The sequence below is a fragment of the Bubalus kerabau genome, chromosome 21 (assembly GCF_029407905.1).
Source record: "Bubalus kerabau isolate K-KA32 ecotype Philippines breed swamp buffalo chromosome 21, PCC_UOA_SB_1v2, whole genome shotgun sequence".
In the NCBI taxonomy this organism is placed as follows: Eukaryota; Metazoa; Chordata; class Mammalia; order Artiodactyla; family Bovidae; genus Bubalus; species Bubalus kerabau.
This window is the reverse complement of record NC_073644.1, coordinates 63531320-63537319: the sequence shown is the minus strand read 5'-3', so window position 1 is coordinate 63537319 and position 6000 is coordinate 63531320. Positions and strand designations below refer to the sequence as shown.

Below are 6000 nucleotides of genomic sequence, written 5' to 3'. Positions count from 1 at the left end.
CCAAACTAAAATTTCAGCTTTCACCCAACGCAAAATCTCCATGCCCCTCTTCTGGCTTGATTTGCCCCCTTCTGCTTTTCACTCCCCAACACATAATTCCTCGTACTCGTTTATTATCTTGTGTGTTCTCGGCTTCCTCCATCAGCATGACAGTTCTGTGAGGGTGGGGGTTTGGGTCTGTTTCCTTCTCTGTCCTGACGCGAGGGCTGGGCTCTGGGGACAAAGGCCAGCCACCAGGAACATTTGTTGAGTGAACTCGGGAACATCTGATCCTTACCTGACTCCCCAGAGCCAGGGCCTCATCCTGATAACCATGGGTCTTCAAGGCCTGGGATCTTGAAGACCCTGATCGCATCTCACTTCCACACGTGGGCAATGCCTCTGTCTGGGGTGCATGCCTTCCTGAAGCTTCGACCACACTGCCTGCTGCCTCTGGCTCTGAACCCCGCCTGCTCCAAGCTGGTTTGCTCCTGCAAGGGTCTCACTGAAGAATCCTCTCTGACATGTCGTTGCCTGTGTCTCCCCTGCCCTGGTGCTGGCCCCCAACTAATCTTAAGAATGGCCTAACCCAGTCTGCCCACAGTTAATTAGCCCTCCCTGTGTGACAGTTCTACAAGGCTGGACAGAAGGCAGGACACCCATGATGTGGCGCGAATCCAAAGACCAGCCAGTGGGAATGAATGAGTAAGGGTGGAAGAGTTTACAGTACAATGGGCTGAATGCTTGAATCCTCCCAAAGGATTGTTTGGAAAGCAGCTGAAAAGAAAGATTTTAACCATTTTGGAAGAATTACCCACCCCTGAAAGTAGCTTCTTCAACGTAGCTTTTAATGTCGCTTTTGAATAACAATATTTCTAGGCTAAATTTTTCTAGTAAAATCTTGCTGTATTGTCACTCACCATCCTATTCAAAGCTTTCAATATGCTCATTAGCTTCTCATTAAAGCGACAAAAACAAGGACAAAAAATTTGTTTTCAGGCTCCTAAAGTTGAGCCTGGAAATAAAGACTCCTGAAGCTCTCTACTGCGAGGATATACGTCTGCTCTTAAAACAGACACACCGCTTTCACTCCTGCCAGGCGTACAACAGAGGATATAACTTCAGGGAACAGAAGGACGTGGGTCAGCCAGGAGAACGTTTTAATTGGGACCCTAGAGCGGCCTGACACCCATGAAGCTTTATGCTTCTCGGTGACCGATATCTGCGTGTGCTGAGTGACCACACATTTGGAAACACTATTAACAGGTTTTTTTTAAGGGACAAGACAAGAAGGGTCTGTTGAGCGCATTGTGAATTTTAGTAGGTCACACAGGGTGCTGCGCAGGCTGTCCATTTCATCATCTTGGCAGAAGCACTTCAATGAGATGTGGGAGAGGTCCTTGCCCCCTGGACAAGACAGTAGGAAATAAAGACATCTCCATTCCAGCAGCCAGCAAATCCCAGGAGCCTGCTTCGCTGGACGACTACGGACACTCAGCTGAAGCCTGGTGAGGAAGATCTAGGAAAGCTGGCAGGCTTCACTTTACCAGGGTCACGGAATAGACTTTGGGATTTCCAGTCTGTGTAGACATCTCTCCCAGCGACCTTCCTCTTCGGTTCTCCTATTCTGAAATCAACACCAGAGGCACGCCTGTATTTTCTTAGAGGAACTAGACATGCAAAGCTTGTCCCTAAGGTAGGAGTTACGTTTCGAGGTGGAGAAATAGGGTGGACCCCCAGGTCCAAGGTCCCGCTGGTTCCCACGGCCCTAGGACGTGCCCCTTCCTGCTACCCCCTGCCCGGTCCCCCCATCCCCGCCCCAAATCCTGGGGAGCCAGGTGGCGGGTGTCATTCCGGCTTCTGTGGCTGCATCTTCTCCTTTACCAAAGCAAGAGCCCGCCCTGCCTGGGCCACAGGAACCCGCAGGGGCGGCCAGAAAGGACCAGCACCGACGCGGATCCGGACGCGCAGTTTCTGGAAACGTGACGGTCTCCCGCCCCGCGCGGTCCGGGCCCGCGCCGCGGACCGGCCCCCGCCGCCTCGCCCCGCCCCGGCCCGCCCCCGCCGGCGGAGCCCGGCCTCCTTCACACCTGACTCGGGCCAGCCCGGGTCCCGCGCGCGCAGAGAAGGGACCACGACGCGTCCCCGCCGAGGTTGGGCCCCTGGGGTGCGGCGGGGGAGGGCGGGCAGCTCTTCAGCCCGGGGGTGGTCGGCGATTCCGGACAGACAGACGGACAGTGCGGACCCGCGGGAGGTGGGGCTGCCGGGGAGGGGCGGCGCCACGGGGAGCGAGCCGGCCTCCTGGTGCCGGAGCCCGGGCGGGGACGCCACACGCTCAGGCTCGGAGCCGAGCGCTGGCGGCGGCGTCCGGCCCGGAGCGCGGAGGGCGGCGGGGCAGGTGGGGCGCCTCCCGAGGGGCCGCGCCGGGAGCGGGGGCTGCGGGCACCGCCGCTGCGTCCCCCGCGCCCGCCCAGCACCCGGGGCGCGCGTCCGGCCGAGCGGGGGTCGAGCGCGCGGGGACCCCGGCGATGCTGCCGCCGCCGCCGCCTCTGAGGGAGCGCCCGAGCCCGCCGCGGGGAGAGGTCGGTGAGTTTCGGTTTGTTCCTCCGCTCTGTCCCTCCGGGGTCGCGGGCGGCGAGGGGAGCGCCAGGGGATGTCTGCGCCCTCGCAGCGGCCGTCCCTGAGCTGGGCCAGCGGGAGCCGGGAGGCGCCTACGGGGACGCGGCCGGGGGCGTCTTCTGGACCCTGGAGCGGGGGGCAGAGCCACGGGGCGCGGGGGAGGTGCCCCCGGAGTGCGCTTCTCCGAGCGCGGGCGGAGTCGGGCCGGCGGCCGGGGCGGGGAGCGGCGCGCCCGGCGGCTCCGCCGAGTCCTCGGATGCCCTCTGGAGCCCTGGTCCTGGGAGCTGGTCTCGGGCCCGCGCCGCGCGCCCCTGGGGTGCACGTGCGTGTGCGCGCGCCCCGGCTGCGCCCCGACCCCGCGCCCCCCGGGGATGCGCCCCTGGGGCGCCTTTGTCGAGCGCCTTGCCCGGCCCCTGAAGTTGTCCCTGCGGATCCGGCCCCTCCCGGGAGGAGAGGCGACGGGAGAGGGCCAGATGTTAGGGGTCTTTTGTGCCGACCCCGCGCCCGGAGCACTCGCTCCGGGAAGGGCAGCGGCAGGACAAAGGCGGCCGGACCGCTGGGCGCTGCTCGGGAGGCGGCCGGCGCCCCTCCCGCCGAGGGTGGGCGTGGGGCGGGGAGCGCCGCCCGGGGTGGAGAGAGGAGAGATCCAGAGCAGTGGGACAGTGAGCTGGGGAGGCGGCGGACCCGGCGCGGGGAAGGATGCTCGCGGCCGCGGCGCTGGAGGGTCGACCTGGGCGGGGGCGGCGCGCCCCGCGCCTCCGCGTAACCGGGTTTACCTAGGGCGTTTTGCTCGTACTCCGCGATGCCGTCCTGCGCCTTCTCTTGTTTTTCTTTCCGAGGGGTTATCGTTGCTAGTTGAGGCTCTACCCCTGGAGGATAACTTAGGGGCGGGGAAGACTGCAGAGGACTGGGGGCGGTGGCCACTGAGCCTATAAAGACAATTAGGACGCGCTTCGGCCCCTCGGCGGCCCAGCCCGCCACACCCCCGCCGCCTGCACCGGCCGGGTGCCGCGCTCCGCCGCTCTGCCCTGGAGGACGCTTGCGTTTCTTTGCTGCGCGGGTCTAACCCTTACTGCGTGTATTTCACTGCAGGCTGAACAAAGCTCGGGCTCAGCTGTGCTTCCTGCTTGTCAGCCTCTTGCCTCCCAAACGCGTGCCATTTCCACTTGATGTCATCACGCAGAAGGGGGCGAAAGGGCCTCGGGGACAGATGCAGGTAAACCCCGATAATCCGCGTAGGCGCCTGGGTGTCCCCGGGTCGTTTGGGTCAGCGGTGTCTGCAAGGGGCGGCTCGGATGGTTCCCGCCTCACACCATCCATTCCTGTCTGTGTGGAGGAGAGGGCACCGCCGAAACTCCTGGTCCAGAGAAAGAAATTGCAAATGACTTTAAACCTTCCTTTTGAAGAAGTCATTGAGGGCAGGCTGCCTTTGGAGTTGTATAAATTCCACCGGGTTCCCTTTAGGGCAATTTTGATGTAATCGGCAGTTGTCTGGGAATGTGGGGTTTGAATATGTCTGCTTTCCTATCGGTAGAAATACATTTTGGCTTCAGTCTGTAAATGGAATATCATGTGTTGAAAAGGTATCATTGTAAGGCTGATTATAAATTTGACCAGTGCTCTGTTAGGGCATTGGTCACATGTAGTAACCTTCATATGAAATGCTGTCTCTTCCCCCATCTCTTCATTGTAATATTTGCAACAGCAGGAGGGATGTGCCAGCAGTTAAGTTACTGGGAGGTGGGTGGGAGGGCTGTTGGGAGAGCAGAAGAGAAGGGAAAATGGAGCTTCAGCGAAGTTTCCATTTATGTAGCCATGAACCACTAGGCCCTCAGTCTGCTTTTATCTCTAGGTTGTTGGTTCTTTTCCAAAAACTGTGGCCTGTTCTTTCCTTTCCAAGCATAGTTCTGTTTTGATGGCAACCTAACCAGACCTGGGGTTATCTTGATAAGGCTCTGTGAAAGTCTCACCTTCAGATGGCCCAGGACACCTTGATGTGGGTATTGTGTCCTGGAGGGCAGAGTCCAGGCGTCCTCTGGGAGAAGCAGGGAAGAAGAATGGATAGGAGCGGATCAAGATTTCTTGTGTAGGTGGAAGGGGTGGCGGGGACTGGAGGCCCGTGCGCTCTCACTGCATTCCCCGCGCAACATCTGTGGCACAGTCTCCCTTCACCTTGCCCCGCGCCCTCCCCTGCCCAAATCCCTTAAAAAAATATAATTTAAAAACTTCAAAGATCTGTTGTTGCCCTCTAGGGTAATTTTGTTTGGAAAGGTGACCTCAAAAGATGTCAGTGATGCTGGCATTTTTTTCTTCTACTCAGAGCATTCAGGTGTCTCTGGGAAAAGCAGATGAGTTTCCACCCTGTCCCAGCTGAAACAGAGACCTGTGCTCTGGAGAGATCAGTGGTGTAGTGGGGCTAGGGTAGAGGTATTTTGACAAGTGATTTTGATGTCAGCAATAATGCAGGGTGTGTGCCCAAGAGGAAAAGCCACGAGATGGGATAATAAGGAGTTTTAATAATGCAATAGAAACAAAGGGTGTGGCTTTTTTTTTTAATAGAAAAAATAAATACCTCACAACATAAAATTCCACACGGGAAAAACAGCTGCCTGCACGTGTAAGCACACGTCCGAGAGCAGAGCGCCCCGGCCCAGGGCTCAGGGCTCGCTCTCACGGCGGTTTTCAAGCGAGTCTGGTAATATTCCCGGTCAAGCCTCACACTGATGTTTAACTTGTCCGTTTCAGTGTGGGCTCCCCACTCCCAGATGTGGGCAGTGGTGCATTTTAGTTTTTAGGTTGGAGGAGCCCTAGAGGTTACGAGACTGGCTTTGGCCTGCAGAGCTGAGTTCTTCCTACAGCGCTCCTTTACTTCGTTTGGGAGCTGTTTATCGAGGACCTGGTGGGTGCTGGGCTCTGCAACAGCTGTCAAGGGCCGGACTGGGGTGGGGTGTGGAGACGCAAAAGCGAACCCCCTCCAGGGAGCTTCCGGGTCACGAGCGCTGCAGACCTGACTCGAGGCTCGGGGGGAGGCTAGCGAGGTGGGGACAGAGCGGGGTCCTGGGCCTCTGCGGCGGCGGCTCGTGCGGCCATGCAGCCTCTGCCTGAGTGTTTCTTCACGAGGGTGCTCACTGCTTCACACGTGACTGGGCCTGTGGTCGGAAGGGGACCTTTTCTTCATAGTGTTCCAGCTCTGCTGAATTCCATGCGGGTGGTTGAATTTCCCCCTGTTGGTGGCCATTCTGTTTTCATTCCTTGCTCTCTCAGAGCTGTCTCTCAGAGACTGTTGGTTGCCAGTCTGCGCTGTTGGCACCCTTTACATTTCAAGGTGTTATTTGGGCCCTGCTGCACTTGAATTTTGAAGTAAATTCTGCTTTTCTGTCTTAGAAAACGGTGGGGGGAGGG

At 58.6% G+C, this 6000-nt stretch overlaps 1 protein-coding gene across 2 annotated transcripts in view; it reads left to right on the top strand.

Moving 5' to 3' along the window:
- The first annotated feature begins 2055 nt into the window (after positions 1-2055).
- The window catches only part of RNF152 (ring finger protein 152), a 79703-nt gene continuing 75758 nt past the window's right edge, over positions 2056-6000 (top strand). The window contains exon 1 of one of the 2 annotated variants that reach the window (XM_055559189.1): positions 2056-2132. The gene's annotated coding sequence lies outside the window, so the exon portion shown is untranslated. Of the gene's footprint in view, positions 2133-2441; positions 2566-6000 lie in introns of those variants that run through there. The other variant, XM_055559190.1, reaches the window with a different exon arrangement.